Below are 27147 nucleotides of genomic sequence, written 5' to 3'. Positions count from 1 at the left end.
ATCTCTCAAACTAATATTGTTATAAAACATAAAATAACTTCACTAAAATTTTATTCTGATATTATTTTTAAATACTTTCTTTCCAGGCAGCCCAGGTGGCTCAGCGGTTTAGTGCCACCTTCAGCCCAGGGCTTGATCCAGCCCAGGGTATTTGATCCTGGAGACCCGGGATGGAGTCCCATGTCAGGCTCCCTGCATGGAGCCTGCTTCTCCCTCTGCCTGTGTCTCTGCCTCTCTCTTTCTCGCTGTGTGTTTCTCATGAATAAATAACTAAATAATTTTAAAAATAAATAAATAAATACTTTCTTTCCAATGTACCAAATATTAGTGACTGGGTAGCTAGTTATAAAGAAAAAATGGTATATATAGGGTAGAAAACAAAAATAATTTTAGAAAAAGAGAGTAGACAAAGGGAAATGTATTCTAATCCTCATGTTTTCTGGGGATTACATATGTACTGTTGTTCTGATAATTAGATTAAAACACATAATGAGATTATTGAGTGGGAATGTATTTTCTCCCATAGTTCATTCTTCAAATAATTTTTGAGTGTTCATCATTTACTATGTAATATTCTCTGCATTGGGAATGCAACAGGAGATAATGCAGTTATAGTTCTGCTAGAGGTCTCACTCTAGTGGAGGAGACAAACAATAAACAAAGCAACACATATATCACAAATAATTAATGAAAAAAAAGTCCTGCTAAGGAAATAAAGCAGGTTGAGAGGGATTGAGTATGGTTGTCTTGTATGATACAGGATTATCAAGGAAAGCATCTTGGATAAGTTGACATTAAGAGGAGATCTGAAGTGTGAAAATAGATATCTGAAAGAAGAGACTTTCAGACACATGAAACTCACTTGAGGCTGGTGAGCATATGGTGTGTTCAAGAACATGCTAAGAAGATTGTATGATTGGACATAAGTGATCAGGAGACAGAGAGCGCTAGGAAAGCAGGGTAGAGAAGTTAGGGAAACTCTGTAGGCCACTGTAAGTACTTTAGCCTTTACTATGAAGGGAGAAGCAATTTGAGATACTATGATTTCTACTTTAAAAGACAATGTCTATCTCCAGTTACATGAATAAATGACTACAACTAGGCCACAGCACAAACTAAGATTTGTATATTTCAAGTTCCCTGAAGGCTGGGGCAAAGAAGACTGAAGATTATTATTTAAATGTTGTAGACTTTGAGTCACCTGGATGGCTCAGTCAGTTGAGCATCTAACTCCTGATTTCAACTCAGGTCATGATCTCAGTGTCCTATGTGCCGGGGCATGGAGCCTGCATAAGATTCTCTCTCCCTTTCCTTCTGCTCCTCCCTCTGCTCTTCCTCTCACCCTTAAAACAAAAAAAAAGTAAATGTAGTAGACTTCCAGATATTCTCTGATATTTATTAAATAGAAATGGGAGACATGAGAAGTGTCCCTCTTTACTTCCAGTTCACCATCACAGAAGTGAAGGAGAGGTGTGTGTGGGGGAGACCAAATATCCTGAAGTTCTTTTATTGCTTAGTTTGACGTTACCTGGGTGAGTGTGAGGAGGACAATAGTTTAACCTCCTTGTTTAAATTTGTCATCTGTGAAGTGGGGAATAATACTACTGGCTGATGCTAATATATGCTATTAATTGTTGATATGGGCTTTACTGTTGTTACTGTTAATATGTATCTTGCTGATGAAAATCAGAGTTTTAAGTTTATATTCTAAGAGCTAGATGCCAAATTATAATATATAAGATAGCATAATTAATTGTCCCTATGGAACTTATTAGAAATAATGTGTTGTTCTTTACTCCTGGTGACCATATAATTCCAAATTGCAAAGCTTATTTTTAAGTGTACTCTCCATTATTTGATAAAGTCTATAAAAACCACCTTTATCACATACCCAGGAGATTTGATGTTGAAAATTTAAATTAGAATCTAATAACATAGTAATTATTTAAATATGAGATGATGTTAAAAGCATTAATATAAATATGATTAAATCACTTTTAATAATAACTGAAAATTGGGCACTGTGAGTCAAAAACTTTGAGAACTAGTTTAAATAAACAATGATACTGCTATCAGATGATGATGGAAGTAAAACTCTCATTCACACAGTTCTCAAGGCAGTATAGTATGGAGGCATGAGAAGCCAAGACCTGAATTATAGCATGCATATCAATTGTTTTTCTGTCAAATAGGAAATATTTTTCATTGACCCTATGAAATGACCTAATGATGTAATGATACAGGACTGTTAACAGATTCTAGTGATAGATATTAGATTTCAGATCTTAAATTAACAATCAAAATAAGCTGACTAGTATACTTTTTATACTCTTCATTAATACTTTGTCTAATAAATAGCCATATGAAGTTTGATAAGTCTAATGAGAATTTTCAAGTGTTTAGGACAAAAGTAAAATTGATATTTAAGAATTGATCCTGGGCACCTGGGTGGCTCAGTTAATTAAGTATTTACCTTCAGTTCAGGTCATGATCCTGGGCTCCTGGGATGGAGCCCTCCCCATCAGCTCCCTGCTCAGCGGGGAGTCTGCTTCTCCCTCTCCCTTTGCCTGCTGCCACTGTGCTTGCTCACTCTCTCTCACTCATTCTCTCCCTCAAATAAATAAATGAAATCTTTAAGAAAAAAAAATGATGCAATTTCATCTGCTTTTGTCTTTTTAAAGTACTTTTTTAAAAAATTGACCTGATAATATAGGAATATTCAAAATTAGGGAAAAAAAGTCACTTAAATCCAAGTTACAACATTTTAATTTTTTTAAATAGTTACCAGAAGCACTAGTAAACATATGGATTGAATATACCATCTGAATTTAAAATGCTAAAACTTTCAAATATTACAAAGAACATCATTAGTAAGTACTTCATCATTTAAGGACTTGGTTCTGAGGGTATAGGAAAGGCAGACAGCACTCATTCCCAATGCAATTATTAGTAAAGAACATTTTTCTTTTTAAAATATGGAGGCCAATGGCAGGGCTTATTTATTTGCCTCATCTGCAGATTACTCACAGGCTTCAGTTATAATAATAATGAATCTGCTTTGAAATATTTATAGTTAAAATATAAAATTACCCTGTGAACTATTTGCCTGTTTTCTACTTTATCACATTATATTTTTTCCAATGAGACCTGGCATTGAGAGAATAATACTTGAAATAGTGAAGACCTTTAGTTCTCTTCATTTCAGGATTTATTCTAGGCTTTTGATTTGGCTGTATGTTTGTAACATTAGAAATGTATTTAAAAATATGTTTGTCAGAAGGACATGAAATAGTAATTTTTAAGATGGCCTGGAAACACTTTATTTGCTTAGCCATTGTTTTTTGATATTTTAAGTGTTTTTGTTGTTGTTGTTGTTTTTGTTGTTGTTGTTGTTTTAGTTTTAAGAGAGAGAGAGAGGGATGAGGAGGAGCAGAGGAAGAAGGAAAGAGGATCCCAAGCAGGCTTCCTTCATGCTTCAGCACAGACTGGAGGCAGGGCTCAGGGCTTGATCTCATGACCCTGATATCATGATCCTGAGATCAACCTGAGCCAAAATCAAGAGAGTGGGTCTTAGGGGCCTAAGCCAAGCAGGCATGCCAGTATTTTAAAAGTTTTGATTGAAAGCATATGGCCTGAGGTAGGGATTGAATGCCAGAAGATGGTAGTAAAACATACTGTGTTTTAGTTGTATTCAGAAAAAACAATATGAGGAAATGAGAGGATGTTGAGGGTAGGCAAAAGAGAGTAAAAGAAAGAAAATACTGTTGGGGGCCATTTTTTCTAGTAACCACTGAGCTTCTGTTAGGCAGATTGATTCACCAAGGATATAATTGTAATTATTGATAAAAACCTATGTTGAAGCCTACACCCAAATGAAATGCTCTTGGTTGCTCTGATTTTGTTCTGTAGCATATCATAAGACATCAAAAATAGAGTAATGTCACAAAATAAGTCTTTTCTTTATTCAACAAACATTTTTTGATGACCCAATTTTCTTGATATATATCTCTCCCTACACATTGTAATATTTATCATGTAAACTTGGGAGGTCATTTTCTGTACTGTCTGTACTTTTTTATTTCATTGCCAGCAAAGTGAGAATAATACTAATCATTACAATATAACACTAGTGTGAAGAATCAATGAAATAATCTATTCATAGTGCTTAGTACATACATAGGCACATAGTAAACCCTCAGTGTTAGCTATAATAAGTATAGGTTAGTACCATTTCATGAACTGTAGAAAATTAGGTTAAACAAAATAAAAATAATTTTATGTATCACACACACTTCTGCTTATGCATTTGAAAGCCCTTTCTTCTCACTGGATTGGGAGGAATAAAAGATATCTTATGGGAAATAAAAATGAAAAGAGAATTATTTTGATGGGGCATAGTTTCAGTTATGTCTAGGGAAGTATTATTCTCTGTATATTCTTCAGAACTTAATTCTATTGTTAAATAAATTCTGTATTATTTAGCTCTCTTGAAAATTTACAACAACAACAACAAAAAGAGTCCCATTAATGGCTCTGAGATTACGAGATAAAACAAACACTAGAAGGAGCAACAGTAAAAAAATTTTAGCACAGATTTTCAAATTTAACAAACCTTAAATACCCATACACCCTACTACCTCAAATCCCTTTGTTGGGGGAGAAAGGGGCATTGAATCTACCATCTCTGACTTTAGAAAAATACTGAATGCTAGTAAAATGTAACTTAGAAGACATAAAAGGAAGCAAAAGAAAAACAGTTATTTTCTCATCCTTAAAACATAGTTCAGGAGAACAATAGATAAAAACTATGAGAAAGTTACAAAATGCAAAGTGGTAGATGTGGGGATAAGACAAATAAACTGAGGTAGTAGGATCTTCTGCAATCAGCAATTGTATGTGACTTGTAACTGTGAATGATATATAACCTCATTTTGCTTAATACCCGGATTACAATTATCCATGTTACTATTATCTTCAAAGCATGAATAAATTAAAGTTGGCTACAGGTTTGAAAAATAGTTAAATTGCAGAGAAAAACATTGAACTTGGATTATACCTTCCACTGCATATTTTTTTTTACAAAATGAATAGGATCAGAACATTCTATTTGCCAACTTTTCTTTTTTACATGTTAGTTTTCTAGTATGTTTTGAGCTGCTGTTGCAGCAAGTTTATGTCTGCCTTTTAGCAGCCCCATGTGTAATATTCTGACATGATTCTACATATATGATAAACTTATATCAAATTCTAAGCACTGTTCAACAGGAAGACAAGGGAATATTTTAGCAGGTAGAACATTTAATAAAAGTGTAGGCATCAGTGTAATTTATAACATTTTTATGACATTATTTCTAAGTATTTATGTTATTTTTATGCTAAAATAATGGAAATTTCATAAGCCAAATCATTTTGATTAGACACCCATATATCTAAAGACCATATGTATAGGAATAATGAAACACATGTATTTGGATACTGAATATTTCAGTATTACTATAGCACAAGATAGATATTACAGAGGAAATAAGTTCTGATAATTAATGTGGAAATTAAGCTATGAATATATTCATTATGGAACCTCATGAATTTTTTGAATAAGAGTAATATGAATAAATAAATTATTTAAGGAGATAGTTCTCGTAGATTTTTAAAGAATGATTTATGTGCTAATTTAATTTGCAGGTAGAGTAAATTTTAAGCTCTCTCAGGCAAACTCACTTGGTCAAATTCTATTAACAATGGAACTCTATTAGAGAAAAAGAAGATATAATAATCTGTATAAAGAGACAGAGAAATATTGCCACAGTGATCTCTTCTCCTAATAAACACCACTGTTCACAAGAAAGACAGTTTCACAATATGGTCATGTGTCTTAAGAAGACAGAAATATATATATAACAGTAATGATCCCCCATTGATCTTCTTTTTAGTTGCTTTGCTGTAACTCATGACTAAAGTTAATCGGGAAATAGTCAACCTTCCTAGGGGTGAGCTTCATCTATCTTATATTGCAATCCCTACCTATTGCTATTCATCAGAGCGAGGCTTAAATAGACTCCTCTCAGCAGAATTCAAGGCACAGAGGAAGAAAAACTGTAACAATGATAAGGAGTGAACTTATCTTCATTGGCTCAAAAGTATTTTTAAAATAAGTTTATTCAGTTTACTTAAATTAAAAAGACCCAAAAAACAAAAACATTTACCCATTTCTCCAACCTCCTACCCCCTGCCTCTTACAACCATCAATCTGTTCTGTAAGATGTTTTTTGGTTTTTTTGGATTTTTTTTGTTTTGTTTTATTCCATGTCTAAATTCATTATGTAGTTGTCATTCTCTGTCTTATTTCACTTACCATAATGCCCTCAAGGTCTATCCATGTTGTTGCAAATGGCAAGATTTCCTTCTTTTTTATGGCCAAATGATATTTTGATATATAATACACACACACACACACACACACACACACACACACACTACATCTTGATCTATTCATAAATCAGTGGACACTTAGGTTGCTTCTGTGCCTTGGCTATTGTTAATAATGCTTCAATGAACATGGGGTGCATTTTTTCAAATTAGTGTTTTCATTTTCTTCAGATAAATACCTAAGAGTAGAATTGTTGGATCATATGGTGGTTGTATTTTTAATTTTTTTGAGGAACCTCCATACTGTCTTCCATAGTGGTGGCACCAATTTACATTCCCATCAGCAGAGCAGAAAGACTCCCTTTTCTCTGTATCATTGCAATGCATGTTATTTCTTATCTTTTTAGTAATAATCATTCTGATAGGTATGTTACTAAAATATAAACTATTTGGAAATAAAAACTGGCCAAGTAATAAGAAACCACACACACACACTGTCTAGGTAGAGACTTTCATAATGGCAGTGTGAATTCTTTATTAAACAAATAAGTCCCCTAAAATTGTCTTAAAGGTGTATAGCAAAGGGAGAAAACTTTTTCAACTCTATAAAAAGGCGAGTCTTGGCAGTTGAGCATAACTATTCCCTCCTCTTCTCTCTCAATCTAGTTATGTGTGATAGAAAGTCACCAGAATAAATAAAGGCTCCTTTTTCCCATAATTCCCATTACAAAGCTACAATTTCATCTTTGGTGGGGCAGGCCACCAATTACTCTGGTCTCTGCAGCTACTATGCCAGAAGCTTTATTCCACACAGATATTCATATTACATGTAGGGAGCTCTCTTGTCCTGCTCAGCCTCCATTCATAAGATGGAAGTTCTTCCCCAGATGAAGCAGACTGAGAATACTGGATCTCCACCTCTCAAACCACAATGTGCTCATAGCATAGAGGTTCCAATCCAAATGGGAGAAAACTAGTGGCTACTAAACCATTCACCATTTTTCTTGTAGACCTGGAATAATAATCCAGGAAGAACAAGCCTCTGTCTCCATCCCTGTCACCTATGCAGAAGTCAGAGGCTCTAACTAGGTGCAGAAGTAGTCTATAACAAGAGAGCCATAAACATTTTTGTTAGAAGGGAATGACTTTTGGGGGAAGTTCATGCATAAAGGTATGTGGAAAACATTGGAGATTTGGGTTGGGAGAAATTGATAGGAGATAAAATTGAAGACCAGGTCAAAGTTGAATAGAGAGAAAAGTAAAAGTGATAGCTAGGAAGGGCCCTTCTGAGGTCGGAGAAAACCTCAGGCCTGATAGCACTCAGCAGCTGAAAGGAAACACTTTAGTTGGATCAGAATGCGGAACACTTTATGTTCCCCAGAGTGTGGTTGAAACAACAGATCATCACCTACCACTTAGTAGAGGATAATTCATGGATGTGATTCCGATAGCGGTAGATCATTCAAAAACTGAATTGAGAGATAAAAAAAAAAAAAAAGAGTCAAACGAGTTGAGCTAAAATTGTAGTCATAGCTAGTGAAACTATGTCAGGGAAACTGTGTAAAAGCCCAAGTTTACAACCTCTGAAGAGCAACATCAAAGGCTTCACAATGTAAGGGAAATAGACTTCACTAAAATAATTCATCCAAGTCATTAAAGAAGCAGGCAAAGAAAAAATAAAGATAAAAATGCCTAAGTTGGGAGGAGTGTCAGTCATTATTTAGAGTTGTTACAATATATTATCTAAAATGTCCAGTTAACAAAAATATAAGACATGCACAGAAACAGGAAAGCATATCTAATTATAGGGGGAAAAGCAGAGAATAGAAACTGACACCAAGGAAGGCCATATATTGAAAAAATATATAAAAGAAAAGAGAGGGATGATTAGGTGACTCAGCGGTTGAACATCTGCCTCTGGTTCAGGACATGATCCCACTCGGGGGATGGAGTACCGTGTCAGGCTCCCTGTGAGGAGCCTGTTTAACTCTCTGCCTATGTCTCTTCCTCTCTCTGTGTGTCTCTCATGAATAAATAAATAAAATCTTAAAAAAATCAAAAAGAAAATGAGAGTCACAAAGACCATCTATTGTTTGTTACCATTCATATGATGTATCTGGAAAAGGAAAGTCTACAATGATGAAAAACTAGATTCATGGTTGCTTAAATCGGAGGAGGCTGAAGATGACAAAATGATGACAAAAATGTTCTAAAATTAGATTTATGATGATGATTGTACAGATGTCTGAATATACTGAAAAACCCCAAATTGAATACTTTAGGTAAAGTGGTATAAGCTCTCAGCGAGGCTGCTATAAAATACATAGTAATTTTGCACATAAAGTTATTTTTAGTAATGGTGTAGAGCCATTGTGTAGATAGCCCACTTAAACATTTAAATTAAACTATCCATAGGAGTTTTGCTGATTGAGATATTTAATTTTTTAAAAACTTTAACCTAAAACATACTTTACATCTGAACCTATAACTTTGCTACTGCACTTGGTTCTCTTTACAAAGGGTGTTAGAGAAGCAGCAGTCAATATTTTGTAAAAGCAACCCCTAAAATACAAGCTGACACCTGATTTACTCATCCTTTGTCCAAGCAAGATTAGGTAATCACAGACAGAACTTTGAGAAATATCCTCCATCTATGTTGAAAGAATCAACCAGGTATAGAACCATAAATATGACACCTAACAACAGAAGAATGATTCTTGGATTTCCTTAGTTGAAGTAGAAATATAATATACTGTGGATGGAAGCTCCTGAAATAGTTCTGTCAGAAGATCAGAAACTATAGATGTGAATTGTTATAAATAACTGTAAAATGCAATTATGTTAAAAATTAGACCAAAGGAAAACAGAAAATGAAATGAAGTGATTCTTGGTTAAAAAAAATAATAAGAAGATCTGGACAGCCCAGTGGATCAGTGGTTTAGTGCTGCCTTCGGCCCAGTGCATGATCCTGGAGACCTAGGATCGAGTCCCACGTCGGGCTCCCTGCATGGAGCCTGCTTCTCTCTCTGCCTGTGTCTCTGCCTCTCTCTCTCTCTGTGTGTCTCTCATGAATAAATAAATAGAATCTTAAAAAAAAAAAAAAGAAAACCATTAAGATCTGGATCAGATTATGAGTTTTGAAATATACCTAACTCTGAAATATCTATAAACTTCCCATCTGTTGCTGACCCTCCAGTGCAGAATAGGAGGAGAACAAAAGCACATACTAAGCATAGGACATGAAGGGAAATGTTCCTACTGTAAAATAATAACTCAATGATATATGTAACATGCATGAAGAAGATTAACAAGAAAGACTTACACAAATGAAATAGTCACTTTAATACAAATAAATATCCTAAATTTATCTAATTCATAATTTATATTTAACATCTTCTCCTGCTACTGCCATTAAATAAAACAGAATCAATAAAAATGGTGTATAAATTATTTAATTTTCATGTAAATATAATTACATTTCAAAATCTTCAAAGGCAACCAAACACAATCATTTTCTACCATTTAACATGAATATGGTAAATATTTTCCTCATTATTTATTAATGAGGAAAATATTAGGAATTAATTCACTAATTATTAGTGAATAATTCTGTGAGGAGAATATGTCTTTTTATTACTTATTTTTAAATGTTTTAGGGAACTACCATCAAGAATTTCAAGTGGATATTCTACAGAAAAGACCTGTTCCTCCAGTTTTGAGGAAAGTACAATTTTAGTAAGTCAATGATATCCTCAGTTCTTTTTTGACCTATTATAAGAAGAACATGGCAGCATGTTGCAATTCTGTAATTCTTCCAAGAATTTTTTTGTCAGGAATATTAACAAAATCCTTGTACTTTTATTTCAAAAATCATGTACTGACTGACCCCCCACCACAGCCTCCTAGTACCTACATTTCTGTAGGTCTGTTCATCTCAGTTGTGCTATTATCATTCAGACATTTCCTATCCTTGTGCATTATTAATCACTTTGAATGGATTTGTGTAGAAATTGACGCTATTTACCATTGTCAAAACCAATAATATTGGGAACTTTTAATCTATGGTTTGATTTTCTTTTTGGAGGAATTCAAGATTATGAATATGAATATGGTTATTATATTAATAATAAACAAAATTATTTTGAATTATTTTTTAAAGTTTCTGTTTTTTAAATATTTTATTTATATATTCATGAGAGACACAGAGAGAGAGGCAGAGACATAAGCAAAGGGAGAACCAGGCTCCCTGCTGGGAGCCAGATGCTGGGATTTGGTCCCAGGGGATCATGACCTGAGCCAAAGGCTGACTCTCAACCACTGAGCCACCCAGTGCTTCATGCACATTGCTTCACTTATACACTCTTGTCCTCTCTCTCTCTCTCTCTTTCACACACACACACACACACATACACACACACATAACGGCATTAGCTTTTGTTCTACAAATGAAAAATCATGAACTAGTAATTTGAGTAAGATCACAAAATCAGTATACATCAGACCTGGAGTTCAAATCCAGGAATTCAGATACCAAAATCTGATATGTTTTCAGCAAAAGCATAATGATGTTGTGGATGATTTCTTCTGGCAAGGGATACAGTGAAATATTAATACAAAATGGATGAAAATTACTTCCAGTATTATTGATTACTGTATTGATGTGCCTATCCAGAATACTATGCTATGCTATAATAATATTGGATATAATATTGTAATATTTTAAAAGGATCATATAGCTTTTTATGGTAATCATCTCTATACAATACTATTTGTAGAAAATGTAACAGAAAGGAATTAAAAGAATATGAGTAAAAAATAGCTAAAATCTTTTATAAAAGACAGTATTCACATTGTCAGTCTTGAAAATTCAATTCTAAACTATTAATGACCTACGTAAATTGAACTTTGATACAAAATAAATGTTTCCCAATATATAGAAATATAATGAATTATACATGTATTATGAACTAATCTTGATAATTGAAAGGGAAATGTAGCTCCAGGGTTTTACAAGTTTCTTTTTTGTGATCATTAGAAATATTTCAGTAATTTTTCCTGTCTTACTCTTTACCATATAGTGATTCTTGCCAAAATGGCCCATCACTCACCATAACTAACCAGTTAGATGTGGTAGTTCATTCATTCATCAAAGTCTGCATATCATACCCCTTTATTTCATACATATAAATCATTTCATGTACGATTACTAGTTCAGAAAATGAAAAATTTGTATTGCAGTATTCCAGTATCAACAAGGGGACCTAAATAGAAGAGTTTATTATAATTTCTAAACAATTTACAAACATTGCCTTAATTTAAACTTCATAGTAACCTTAGATGTGCATACCATTATCATGACTATACAGGTGAAGACTTTAGGCAAGAGGATGTAAATCATCTAACCAAGATCACACAATTACACAAATGTAGTATACAGCACTATCATATTACTCTTTAATTTTTTTCCTACTGAAGTTTCTCAATTCTCTTCTTTGCTAAATTGGACAAATGCCACTTCTTTTAGTTGCCTGAGACTAACATGAAATGTCTACTAGAAAGCTGCATTTGATTTTAATTATATAAACCTATACTGTTCTGTCTTCAAAGAGAGGTTCTAAAATTTAGTGATATTTTTTCACACTGCTTACTCATTGGAGTTTCACGTAGTCTCATAAATATCCATGATGAGAGACTTTATTAGAGGCCAATTAATTTTATACACTTTAGTTATATTTGATTAGCTGCAAATAGTGATGTAGTAAGCAAAGTATAAAGTTGGTTATTTCAAAAGTTCAGGTTTTTTCTCAAAAAGGAATCTGTAGACTCTTGGGAACCTATATATTTCAGGGTTAATTAGTTCTATATTATCTCCTTTATACTTAGGTTTTTATTTTGTATCTAATATAAACAATAAAATGTGTTTGTGTTTAGGAGAGAGAGATAAATTAAGAGAGGAAAGGGAGAATAAACAGCTGAAATCTTCAGGGCATCCACCTTATACCCGGTTTACTCAGTGTCAGTATATTCATTAGAATTTGTTTCTGATTACCAACTTTAGCAAAAGAAACAAAAACAAAAAAAAAACTATATTAATTTTATTGACTCTGGAAAAAGATAAAGGGAGATTTAATCTGGGGCACCTGAGTGACTCAGGCAGCTAAGTGTCTGCCTTCGACTCAGGTCCTGGGATCGAGCCCACTCAGGTCATGATCCCAGGATCCTAGGATTGGGCCCTGCATGGGGTTCCCTGCTTGGCAGGGAATCTACTTCTCCCTCTGTCCTTGCCTGGGCTCAACCCCACACCCTGCTCATGCTCTCTTGCTCTTTCTTTCTCAAATAAAATATTTTAAAAAAGGAAATTTAATCTATAAATGTCTAGTTTATGTTAGGCAAAGATCAAAAGTGTCCCTGCTTGTTCTGTTGAAGAAATGTATCATAACTTGCTTTGAAAAGAATAGTGAAAGAATTGAGATATATTTATACTATATAAAATTTCAACCTGTTAAAATTTAAAGAAACTGTACCATTGGTGAATACTCACATGGGTGTTGTAAGCATTTATTAGATTTATATTTAATTTGTAATTTTATTTTATATTATCGTTGACTAAGCTTGAGAAATGTATGCCTAATTTCAGTTTTGTACATTTTAAGTGACATTGTAGAATTTTGATAACATTATAAATACTTAAATCAGTAATTTGGTCTTTAAGAATGTTTTCCTTTAAGACGTTATTAATCATATTAAAGAAATGTTGATATAATCTAAACTAATAATAATGACAATATTTATTACAAAATACTGTTACATATCTTGCTTTATTCACTTAAGAGGTGTATATATGTTTCAAATATCAACAAGTAGATTTTTGCTAGATTATAATGTAAGCTACTGAGAATCACACTTTACAAAATTTACAATATTAATGGTTAAACTCTAGATATTAGAGACTTGTCTGAAGTGACAAAATTGTTTTGAAAGAGCTGTTATTGGAGCCCACATCTCCTAACTCATGGTTCAATTTCTTACTGTCTTTGTCAGTTAGTACCTCTTAGCATTATTAATTATACAAAAAGAAATGTAATATATAAAGTAATTATACTAGAGAAATTGTCAGATCTTCATACTAACTACTTTTCTTATGGCTTTTTCCCTTATGATGTCTTATTATGCAGTTTAACCACATATTTTCATTGCACATTTATGCATTCCACTCTTCAGAGTGTCATATATATTCCATTTATTTCAATTTACTTCCAGCAGATTAAATGTGGCTCAGTCACAGTACGACTGTAGATGACAACCTCTCTGCATATTTAAGAGAAACTTGAACAATGTAAATCAGTTATACTATTTTCCATGTTCAAGAATGAAATCTTGACATCCTCTGTAATAACCATGACAAAATTCTCCACCAGTACTTTAAGGCAGAAGGTCTGGCTCAAACTCATATTCTGCATATTTCTTTGCAATGCTAGCTGATATATCTTGGTTTCTATGACAGTTTGAGTGCTAAAAAGATGGGGTTTTAAGCATCTTAAAATATCTTTCACCCACCCTTACTGTTTGCTGTAGCCATCCTGAACTACTTTTAGTTGTTTTAATATACCAAGCTGCATATTCCTCTGTGACTCTATTCTTTCCATATTAATTGCATGCATTTCTACATATTCTACTTCTAACTTCCTACCTGCATAAATTTTAAAACATAGCAGATGTCAACAGCTATATGTCATCTTTAACTCACTGAAGTCCAAATTATGGGCTTGTTCTTCTTTGATGCCAAAATATTTAATGCAGTTATCTCCATATTACATCAACATTTTTAATATATTACCCCAATTAATTGACCAAATAAATTATGTAGTTTATTAATTTCATAATTAATCTGACTCAAATTGTAAAAATCTCTTTTAATGCTGTAAAAATTATGGCACTTTTGAACCTAGAAGTTATATTCCTTCTCATAATGTAGAAACTAATAACATTGAGAAAAAGTGTTTTTAAGTGAATTTATACAATGATAAAGATAAAGCCAACAAAATATTTTTATTTGATATTTCCTTGTTTCTTACAAATCTTAATTTTAAAATTACAAAAGAAGGAGCAGTGTTCAGATGAAATAGATAATGAATGGTGAAATTCATCATTTAAAAAATTTATCATAACTCAACATGTCTTAAGATTTGAAGAGATATCTAAAGTTAATTTAACAAATATAGCAATGCCCTGAGGTACTGTAGTAAGCAAGATCCAAAAGAATAATTCTTTAAATGGAGGATCGTGTAGTTGTGAAATTAATGGACAGACCTTGGGTCAGTGAGAGACTCTGAGAAGGACACTTCTGACCTGGCCAGTCTCATCTTTAATTAGGGCCACCTAAATAAAGATTGTTCATCCAAACTTAAATACCAATAGGAACGATACTGATTTTCAAAATGATGGAAGCTCTTAGGCCACGGGGTAACTCTGATAATCTGGTAAATTATCTGCATTTTCAGGAAGATTAAGATAGAGACTTTGAAAATAGAGTTCCACTCTACACCTCGACTCCAGAGGAGGGATTCTCTGTAATAGGGACATGACTTTTACGGTAAGATCTTCAGTTTAATCCTTCTAATAACAAAACTTGGATAGAGAATGGAAGACAATTGTTCATCTCTTTATATATAAATTTTTGGTTATGGTGACTCATATATTAGTCCAAGTATCCATATATTTATTATGTACCTACTAGTTTTGGCAATTAATCAAGACTAGGATTATGGGAATACAGTAGGGAACAAGAACAACAACAAAAAAATTGTTCTTACCTTAAAGGTGCTATCAGTCTTCCCGGAAGACAAGTAAATATACTAACACAAAAGATGAATTAGGGCTAACATAAAAATAGTCGCAAACATGAAGCACAGTCTATAAGGGTAGTGATTTACCTAGCCTGGGCCAAAGAATGTTGTTTAAGGAGAGATCTGAAGGACAAATAGAAGTTAATATGGTGAAGCACAGAGGGTGGACAAAGATCATTCCAGTCAGAGAAAGAGCACATGGAAAACCAAGAAGAAAGAAGGAGCTGAAAATAAGAAGTTTATAAAACTAGGAAGTTTAGCATGTCTGGAGCAAATCAAGCAAGAGGAAAAATCATGGAAAATGAAGCTGGGGACAGGACTGAATGATTGGTATTTGAAATTAAAAGTACAAAAAGCAAAACAACTGGTACTCTGCAGTGACAGGATAGGTAGCTAAGTGGTGTCTCTCTCCACAAAAACAATTAAACTGATGAAAATTATAATAAAACAATCATTTAAAGTCTCTGGAAATTGTCCTAAAAGCATAATAAATCTTGATAGGAACAGCAAGAATTTATGGACTTTAAACCATAACCTGTTCCATCTACCACCACCACTGCCACCCAATTCTGCATAACAGAAGTCCTACCCTATGTGCTCTATTCCAGACAGGTATAGCCAAGAATATGTGGACTTACTCTGTTCCCAGTTCCTAGTGAAGGGAAATGATTTCACCTCTGGAGAGGCAGGCTGCCTTTGTTTCTTATCACAGTATCCAGTCTGGTGCTATCAAATCTCTATTCCAGGCAGGTAGGCAGAGAGAACAGATCACCTTTCTTCTATCTAATCCCTGCTAACAATAAATTGTCCCTTAAGGATGGCAGGGATCTTCCTGACAGATGGCAGAAATATGGGACCTTGACTGACCATGCCCCAGCTCACTGGAAGGGTGAAGGAAGGTTCCATGCTGGAAGTGGCAAACTAAAATGATCAGGGGCTACCCTCCCCACCCCAACCCCCACCCACTCTGAGAAGTACAGATTATGCCTTCAGCACTGGTGCAGTAGCCAAAGGACTCTGCAGCTTTTCCTGAGGGTACTGACTTTATTTGGAACAGTGAATGAGAATTTCATGCCTAAGGGTATTATAAAAAAATAATGGAGGTCACGGTGGATGGCAATTAAGAGGCTAGTTGGTCTTTAATATAAGTAAAACAACAGAGCAGCCAAAAGTTTAGTAGAATCCATGAGAGTCCAGGAGCATCTTCCTGCAATCCTGATCAATTTTATGTTTGAGAAGGTTGTGTACATGTGTTAGGTTGCCCCCATTCAGAACAATCACAACAGAACCTGGGGCAGAATGGAAAACATTTCTCAAACCAGAGCAGACCCATCAACACAGGGCAGAAGACTCTGTAGCACAAAGGGCTTAAACACAACTTCTTAAATTAACACTAAGTGAATAATTAGCTACCCTAACCCAGAGGGTGACTCCTAAAGGAGTCAAACTTTAAAATAAAATAACACTTATTCCTTATCCCCAGCAGCCTGGAAGATTGCATGTGCCCAAGGTATTGGCACTCTCCAAGGAGCAATCAAAGAGGTAATCTCTGAGCTAATAGTCTCCTGTTGAATGTGAATCAAAAGTACAAAAACTCTCTGAGCAATGTTTGCAGGCTCCAAGCAGCAGGCACACCCAATAGTGAAAGTGTAAAAATCAAACTGCTAAGGGGACTTATGCAGAACGTTTCACAAGTAAATGGCTCATACCTCACCAGCACTACCTACCCCAGGGGCATTATCTTTAAGTACCTTGGCTAAAAGTTAAAAGCAAGGGGAAAAATGATAAATGATATGAGCAGGAAAATAATTGCAGAAAAAATATACTTCATAGAGATAATAGACAAGTCATTAAACAAATCACCAAGCAAACACCAATGATTTGATTACCAGCAGGTGAAGGGATGGGATCTGTATTGAGGTACTACAAGCATATTATCTAAAATGTTCAGTTTGCAACAACAAAATTATGAGAGACACAGAGGAACAGGAAAATCTGACCCATACACAGTTTGACAAATAACAAAAAAGGGAACGATAGAAACTACCTTTGAAGGGGCTCAAATGGTGGATTTAGCTGACGAAGACTTTCAAGTGGCTATTGTTAAACATGGAAACAAGGAAACTAGGATTCAGCAATTAAAGGAAGTCATGATGACAATTTCTCATCCAATAGAGAATATCTATAAAAAGCAGATATTATAAAAAAAAGACACAATAGGAAGTCTGTAGATGCAAAGTTTAATAATTGAAATGAAAAAATCATTAGAGCTGCAACATGGATGGATCTTGAAACCATTATGCTAAGGGAAAGAAGAAAGACACAAAGATTATATATATATAGTATGATTCCATTTAAATGTAATGTCTGGAATAGGCAAATGTATACATGCAGAAAGTAGATTATTGGCCCTATACATGTTTTTTTAATATTAAAAATATCTCCACAATACTTACATTAAAAAGTTGTTTAAATGATGCATTTTAAATTCTTTTAAAAATCCATGCACATACTTAAAAATACAACAGCATAATATATACCATATTCAAGGATCTTTACCAATTGTTACAGTTCAAATAATATTAGATAAAATGGTTAAGCATCATTATGCTATATAATAAATGTCAATATAGTTAGTATGTAATACCTGTAAAGGATATAATACTTTTTTGACTTTAACCTCAGTATATGGCACATAGATAGTGTATTATATTTAAAGACTAAATGAATACAAATGTAAATATACAGAATGAAAAAAAACTTAAAACTATTGAAATATTTAAATCATCATTTTCCCCCAACTAAAAAAATTTGTTTTTTTTTACTCTAAATATTACCTCAATTATGGGAAATCAAAGAATTTTATCTTACTTTTTAATGAAAGTAATATAGTGAAAATAGATATTTTATTTTTGGATATTACATCCACAATACTAGTAACTTAAACCATGTAACAATGTGCATGGATGCACAAACACAGACACACACATCAATTCAAGTCTAAGTCTGATTATTTAAAGGTATTTGTTAGAACTTAAGAAAAGAAAAAGGCTGGCAAACTGTATAATATTATTTCCAATGTTTTCTACAGACCTGATTATGTACTTGTATAGTATATTTTATAGACAAAGCAGAAATGAATACAGAGCATTTTTAAAAGCAATATAAACACTTAAATATTATCTTTCAATTTTCCAGATAAATTGGACTTACTAATTGCTGCATGAATTTTGAATCTTACTCTCAGGAGAAACATTTCTATTCTTTCATACACAGTGCTTTGGAACTATTCAGATTATCCCTGGCATTTTCTGACTTCTCTTAAGAATGTCTTTTATCTTTAAATCAAATGGCTAGCTACAGATTTTTTGATAGCTGAGGATTTTAAGGAATCATAAATACATTCTGTCATTGGAGTCTTTAAAAGGAGGTAATCTCTTTTCACTAAGAATGCATTTACTAACATTTTATTATTAAATCTAATTATGAAGCAATACACCAGAAGAAAAATGAGCCTGTACATAGTATTTTTTCACAGCTTAAGAGTAAATTTATTCTTTACCATTCATCCTTTTTGACCATATTCATGGTCAAAGCAGAAAAAAAAAAAGGCATCTCTGATACTCATAGATTTCATTGGTTTTGAGCCTACATAATTTTCTCTGCCAACATATGAAAATACTATTTAATAAACTGGTAAGAAGTCACCCTATGATTCTCTCTTTAAATAGGATAGGGAAATTTTAGAACTTAACTCTCTTAACCATTAGACTTCATTAAAATAAGCTGTTTATATTTATTTTCTTGGTTTGACGGATTTAGTTTTAGGGATCTCTTCATTTTTATCTTCTGTATATTTAAAACATCTGGCATCTATACATACAGGTTTGGGTGTATGTGTATTAAATTATATCTATCTATATCTATATCTATATCTATCTATATCTATATCCACATATGCAGTTTGAAATGGAATTTTAAAAAATTTTCCATATGAAATATATATTTAAATACCAGTATACATTACCAGTATAAGTGAAACATCACGTAGCAAGAGTAAGTCACTGATCTGTAAAATACGAATAAAATATATTTTTCAGAAATAATGATAGCTTAGACACATATATCACTACTGGAAATTTTTAAATTTCTAGTTCTATAAATGATGAAAGTCAAATTATAGTCCTGACTCTCTAAAAAAGATATGACTCAAAGGAACATAATAATGTGTCAGCATTGTATCACTGGGATGTGTGAGAAAGTCCTCCACATGTGAGGTAGCCTCAGTGTTCAAATCTAGGAGACCAATAAATAGACACATGAAAATAAATTTTGTATTGTTGATAATTATATTTAACCAAAATAGTTTATATTGTTATCTCAAAATGTTTAATTTTTAATTAATTTTAAGAGATGGAAGTTAGTAACTATTAAGTTTAGAAAGAGGTATTAAAACTTTGGATACTCTATTGAAATAACTTTGGGGAGGAAAACATAACTAATTGCATTAATACATTTATCTTATTACATGTTTGCTAAATCTATGTAGATGACTCAATGCTCTATTATTCACCAATTATTTGTATTTTTTCTACTTTGTATTTAAAATCTGTCCAGTTACAGAAAAAATAAAGGAACACAATATAATTAATCTAGGAGAAAATTACATGAGAGTAAAGCAAAGGCAAGAACTGTGACTCATTCTGTTAAGAACTTGATCACTTAATTTATCTTTAGATTGCTTCTATTGTGTTATGAGAACAGATGTTTAAACTTCAAGTAGCCTGTGATGCATTCTACCCTTTATTACTCAAGTGGCTATTGTACAAATATTCTCTTTTCATAGTTCATTGACCCTAACACTCCCTACCAATCCATCAACCTTCCGTTTATTCTAATTTCTCTTTATGCCTTGGATTATGTGGTTGATCATTTTAAGAACATTCCCCTAAGACTCCTTGACAAGTTATGTATGAGTCACAGATCTATCTCAAAATTCTGTCGACTTTTTCTGTACCTTCAATTGGGCAGTACATAAAACTGTATTATTTCAGAATAAAGTATATTGTCTTGCAATAAATTCATGAGTTCAAATCTAAAATGGATCCAGCAAACTATCCATATATCACACCATCTTATTAGTTTAATTCAGGTCACTCTCTGCAATATACATATTTTTTTTTCCACTTTTCTTCACCCTCTAAATTCTTCTACTTGCCACCCAGGCCCAACCTTAGAAAGAAATGAAAATCATTATTCATCAATTTCGCCCTCTTCTTTGCAGCCAAACCATCGAACGCCTACATCTACCCCCACCTGCACTCTTTCCTTCTGTTAGAATTAGAGGGCCTTCTTTTCTTACTGTCTAATCTCCCCAAAGGGTGAGATCCTCTTGCTCTTTCTTTGAAACTTTCTTTTTTATTAATACATTTTCTCTTTTTTTAAACTGACTTTTCACAAATAGTTTGGTCCTAACAGCTTTTAATCGTGCTCAAATCACCACTATTATATAATACAAGCAAACAAAAAAGGAATACACTTTGCCTATCTCCATATACACATAGTATATCCCTCTAAATCTTCTCTTGGTCATGGAAAAACATATTTAAATGACTGTCTAAAATCTCTGTCTTCTTTCTTTGCCTATCTCTTACTCATTAAACCACTTAATTGGACTTCCTCCACCAACACGGCAGTCAAATGGTTTATATCTTGCCAAATAAAATGGATATTTTTCAACTTTTAACTTACAAGAGATTTTAGTAGCATCTAGTAAAGCACCCTTTTCATTTTGCTGTTAAATCAGCCAGATTTAAATTTAAGTCCCAATTTTAAATTTAAATTTTAAATATTTTCTGGAGATCTAATAAATGTACAGTACAGTGACTATAGTTAACAATACTGTATTGATTTGTATACTTGAAAGTTACTAAGAGAGTAGGTCTTAAGTGTCCTCATTACAAAATAAAAGGAAAATAAAATGGTAACTAAAGAGATAATGTATGTGTTAACTAACTTGATTGTGGTGATCATTTAACAATGTATACATAAATCAAAACATCAAGATGTATAACTTAAATATACACAATTTGCATTTGTCAATTACAAATTGAAGTTGAAAAATAAAAAGCACTCTTTTCTTCTTGAAACACACTTTTTTTTTCTTCTTGAAGAATACTCTTTTCTTCAATCTTCTCCCTTTGGTTTGACAAAACAGTGTTTTTGAATTGTTTTTGTTTGTTTTTGAGTTGTGCGCATTTTTTGTTTTTTAAATATATTCTAGATAATGAGTACTTATTAATATTTTGTCCCTATTCTGCAAGTTACTTTTCATTTTCTTCATAGTGTCCTATACATACATTTTTGGTTAGTTTAGTTTAGCTTTAGAATCGGCTGTAGTTCTCTTACCTCCCGCATTGATTTTTAAACATTTACTCTTCTTGGGAATATACCAAAGTATTTACAGTAGTGTCTAGCCTTTTATTGGATGATGACTATGTGCAGGCATTTGTTTAAATTGCCTTTGCCTGAATTAACTCTATCCTTATGACAAGTATCTGAGGTAAGTACTAAATTACTCCCATTTTATAGATGAGACAAACAAGAACATAATTATTTGTCCAAGATCTTATAGCTAATTAATGGCAAAGCCAGGGTTTGAACACAGAAATTGGGATTTCTGAATCTACACTGGTTTGTATTGTGGTAAAATATATGTAACAATACTCACCATTTAAAAAAATTAAAGTATACAATTCTTTGCATTTCTAAATCATAATGTTCTGTAACCATCAGCACTATCTAGATCCAGATAATTTCATGACCCTAATGAAATTAACCATAAAAGTGCTTTCTATGTATGAATTTGCTTATTCTGGATATGTTATAATCTAGAACATCTTTTACAAAGTGTGGTGTTTAAAAAAAAAAAGTGTGGTGCTTTGTGTCCAGCTTCCTTCACTTAGCATAAAATTGTCAGGATTCATTCATGTTGCAGCATGTGTCAGTATTTCATTCATTTTATGACTGAATAATATCCACTGTTTGATATACCACCAATGGTATCCATTTTGTTTATCCATTTATTAATTGGTGAACATTTGGACTACTGTATCTCTATCTTTTCACTACTGAAATAGTTTTGCTTAAATTAGGAGATTTTTAGTTTTTGGTTTTGTTTCTTCGTTGTTTGATTTTTTAACACCTGCTATCAATTCTTATGGGTACATATATAGGAGTGGAATTTCTGGGTCACATTATATTTCCTAACACTACATAGCCATCTTTGTAATACTTTCACAGTTATATTTTTATTTTATTCCTACTTTAGCTTGGTTAATTGATGCCAAGTATTATGCTCATATATGTTCACAATTTTACCACTACTACCTAGCAGAGTGCCCTGTGCATTGTTAGGTATATGATAAAAATATGCTGAGTAAGTGAAGAATTAATGTTTTGTTAGTAGTTCTATTCCTGGATTAGTGGGATACTTTTTAATAAATGCACTGTCATTCCATAATACACTGGGAATCTCATGGAAGATTTTTGAGTATCTATTACAGGCCAGATTTCTTAGTTTGAAAAAAAGTTCTCTAAACTCAGTAAAAGAAAGTAAAGTCATTAATTTTCTTTCAGCTGTTAATACCTCAGCACTCTGCCAAGCAAACTTGCAAATCCTCCACTGCGTTCTGCTCACAAATAGAGCTTAAGCTGTGGAATATTCTTCCTGGCTTCACCAATCAACAATCTTTATCTTTATCCCATTTTATTTTGGATCTTAAGTCTGATGGATTATCATGAAATCATATTTCCTATACTAATGTATTCCTACTAAATGTATGTGTATGTGTGTGTAATACATATCCGTGAAGCTTTATTTTTTCTTGATTTAAATGTCATAGAAATCTACTCAAGATTATGAGTCCCTTCATATATATATATATATGTCCCCCTTCATATATATATATGTATATATGTATATATATATGTATACATATATATATTTTTTTGTTAAGATTTTATTTATTTATTCATTAGAGACACCAAAAGAGAGGCAGAGACACAGGCAGAGGGAGAAGCAGGCCCCATGCAGGGAGCCAATCTGGAACTTGATCCTGGGACTCCAGGATCATGCCCGGGCCGAAGGCAGGCGCTATACCGCTGAGCCACCAGGGATCCCCCTTCGTATATTTTTATATGCTTCAAGTTGTACACATTTGAACGATCTATTTCCTATGTAAATTAAGATTTGCTGAGATCATAATTAAGAGATGAACAGTTCTCTGTCCTCATCTCTCTGTTGCCCATTGGCATTCTGCACAATTGTCCTATTTTCCTTTTTGAAAGAAGTTATCTTGATTTCTATCAGTGCTCACTTGCTTTATTTTACTCTTACATCCTTAAGATTTCTAAAAATTGTTCTGCTAGTTCTTCTCTTTTACCAGGCTTCTCAAAGAAGATTTGCCCTAGTCTTCTTTTTTTTTTCTTTTCTTCTATACTCTAACCTAGATGTTCTTATTTTGAACATATTATTAGTAATTACTTATTAATTACTGTTTCTTATGCCTTTTAGTGATATTTTTGGTGAGATATTTCTGTACAGCAACAACTTTTTGAAGTTCTGTAGCTTAGAACTCTAACCATGTATTTCATGGTTTCTTGTTCATAGATCTCCAGGGTGACTGGGACAGTTATGCATCATTCTGAGGATTGGTTCATACTTATACCATGTGTCTCTCATCTCAGAATTAACAGATACCTAGGGCATGTTCTTCTCAGATAGTAGAAGCATAAAAAGGATAAGTGAAAATACGTGATATCTCTTAAGACCTTAAGCTCAGCGATGGTACTAGACTCTCTCTCATGGCCCAAGAAATTCTGTATGTTTTGTTCTTGGCTTACCTTTCCATTTATTTTTCTGTCGGCCCTTCAACCCTTGGTCATGGAGATTGTTTGTATCCCTTTATTTCTGGCCTACAAGGTTTTTCATGTGACTCTTTCCATGGCTTTTCTTGCTCACTTGTCAACTGAACTATCACCTTCTCAGAAATGACTCCAATGAGTATACTAACTGAGCTCTCTTCCTCTGATACTGCTACTTTCCATTACGTCAGTAGGCTTCAGGTCTGGTTTGATCACCACTAAAAATGAAGCAAGTAGAAAGGGCATGGTAAATATTTATTGATATTTCAAAATAATATAATAATTTATATAATATAATAATTTAATTGTTTTAAATTTAGCATTTAATAATTTATATATTATTTTAAATTCATGAAATTAATAATATGTTCTTATACTAGACAATTTTTACAAAATTTAGAAGAATTAATTTCATATTTAAATGTTTGATAGAATATTATAAGTGATATTATAATTCACAGCATTTAAAATTCATCACCTTTTTTTGAGAGAGGCATTGCCATCCATGATACCTCTATATTCACAGAATGAAATGACCATATATACTAGATTTGGATGTTTTTTGAAAATTGATCATTTTAAATTTATATTTGTAAAAACAATCAAGAAATTATGTGATCTACTGAAAATAATACATGTGATTCAAACTCTAGATGACAATCCCTTAAGATTAATTTACTTCTGAGGACACAATATATTGCTAAAGATGTACCCAAAATCTTTTTTTTGGCACCCCAGATGGGACTGTACCCAAAATCATTTAATATTCTTATGTTTCTCCTATTCGGATGCCAGATTTAAATATTTTGATTAACTTACTCACTTGGTCTTGTTTAATAGGCCGTGGATATTAAGAAGCATTGATGAGGACCATTTGTTCAATACCTTCTAGATTGATTGGTTGATTATATAATTAATATGATTCAGCAATTGCATGATGTAGTTTTTATTTAAAGATTTCACTAAGTTTGTGATATATATGTATATATATATATATATATATATATATATAGTATGTTAGCTGAGTTAGAAAATGTGATCTTTACTTGTCATAACATATAAGCTTAGAAATAAGTCACTGAGACTACATTTTCAAAAGCATTTTGATATTTGTAATTAATACACATATTAGGGCTATAAAATATTTTAGAGCCAAATAAAGTATAACAGTTTAAGAAAATATGTTTTTGTATTATACTAGGTACCGTTGAATACTGATCATGTAACAATTTTAAAGTTATTTGTTATGTGGTATTTATTTAGAATTTTATAAAGCTTGTCTAGAACATGTACTTCTTCCACTTTCAACATTCTGTATTATTTTCACTCAGAATGTTCTAATAGGAAAAAATACATTTACCACTATAATAAAGTAGTACTAATATCACAAGGTTTTAAAATTTACACAAATGGTATTTATGTTTTGACCTTTTTTGATCAATGTAGTATATTTGCTTATATTAATTTTATATTGTAGTATTATAATTTATAAGATTCTTTTTGTAATATGTTTATACATTTATACAAATTAATATTTTGTGATATATTTATATGGGTAGTAAGAAACTATATGTATATGATATGGATATTCATATATTATGAACTTTGGCATTTTAAAATATGTGTAGAGATACACATATTCTATAAACTTGTTTTACTTATTTAAGACAAACTTCACAGATAAATTACTGTATGATCTCAACATAAAGTTATGTAGACAGAAACTAGAAACTAGAACATAAAGTTAAGTAAACATAAACTAAAAGATGAATGTAAGTATATTATCTTTGCCTTTTATTTTCAATGTAAGAACTCTGAACATTTTAGTACATATTTTTTAAATATATATGAAAAATTATAATATTTTACAGGTAAATCTATCTTAGGTTACCACATTAATAAAGGAATACTAGTTGTAGAGACTTGAATTCAAATTATTTTAAAAGAGAATGTTTTCCTCAAAATTCCAATGCAGAGACTTAGGAAAGTGGCTCAAAAAGCTATAAAGCCTCCTGTAGAGTGGCAAGTGTGCATATGGAGAGACAGTCCACTGTTCCATGGACAATACACTCTCCCTTTCAAAATACTACTATAAATAAAAGCAAAACAAAACAAAATACTACTATAACTAACTTCACAATTTCTGTTCACTTTACTTGCATTATATATGTATGGTGTTCATCTTGTTTTAAAGGAGTTTATTTTTAACTAAAAAATAACATGACTGACTATAAATAATACTTTTATTTCAGGAAAAATAAGAACATTTTGAAAAGAAATACTGGAAAATCATGCCCCCCAGTTAGCATCTTATCACACATCATTTAACCTGAATTCTTGTGTACTATTAAAATTATCCACATATCTGATACAATTTCTGTCTATATTTTAATGGCATTATAATGAAACTTTATCTCCAAACTTTCTCTCTTTATCTCTGTCTGTTTTATCTCAAATATTTGGTGATTTTTAAATTCTTCACCTGGTATAGATAGTTTTGTATCTGTGGGTCTTCCATGACTAGGTTACCTTTGCTTTGCTTTATAGTAAACACAGTGGTGTTTCCCATAAACACAATGGTGTTTGACTTACTCTTCACTTATAGTTAGACATCAGGATCCATTATACCTTAACTTTAGCCAAAGACTACACATGTGGATGACATTTGTAACATACTCTGAATTTCCATTGAGTGATAATTGAGCCTATTCTCATACAGACTAGAGATGAACTAAGATTCAGTGTTCCTTGTGTAGTTTTCGGGAAAGCCAAGAACTGCTGTAGTTCTATACCGAGTTGGCTCTGTCTCCTTCCAGAGTCTGTGTTCACACACAAATCACAGCCCTGAGTTTAAGTTGGAATTGGGGCTATTCTTGTTTCTACTTTTCCTACAGACACTCATGCCTGTCTTTGTTCATCAGGATAAAATTTTAACAGCAAGCCATACTCTGTTTTCCTATCCCTCTGATTCCTGAGAGTGTCCCTACCTAAGATATAGTTAAATATAAGA

General features: G+C 32.5%; 1 protein-coding gene across 1 annotated transcript in view; it reads left to right on the top strand.

The window, feature by feature from the left end:
- The window catches only part of EYS (eyes shut homolog), a 1522493-nt gene that overhangs the window by 195361 nt on the left and 1299985 nt on the right, over positions 1-27147 (top strand). The gene's annotated exons all lie outside the window — the stretch shown is intronic.

Source organism: Canis lupus, chromosome 12, assembly GCF_003254725.2.
Source record: "Canis lupus dingo isolate Sandy chromosome 12, ASM325472v2, whole genome shotgun sequence".
Taxonomy (NCBI): domain Eukaryota; kingdom Metazoa; phylum Chordata; class Mammalia; order Carnivora; family Canidae; genus Canis; species Canis lupus.
Note: the sequence above shows the minus strand (reverse complement) of the source record. Positions and strands in the feature narration are given on the sequence as shown.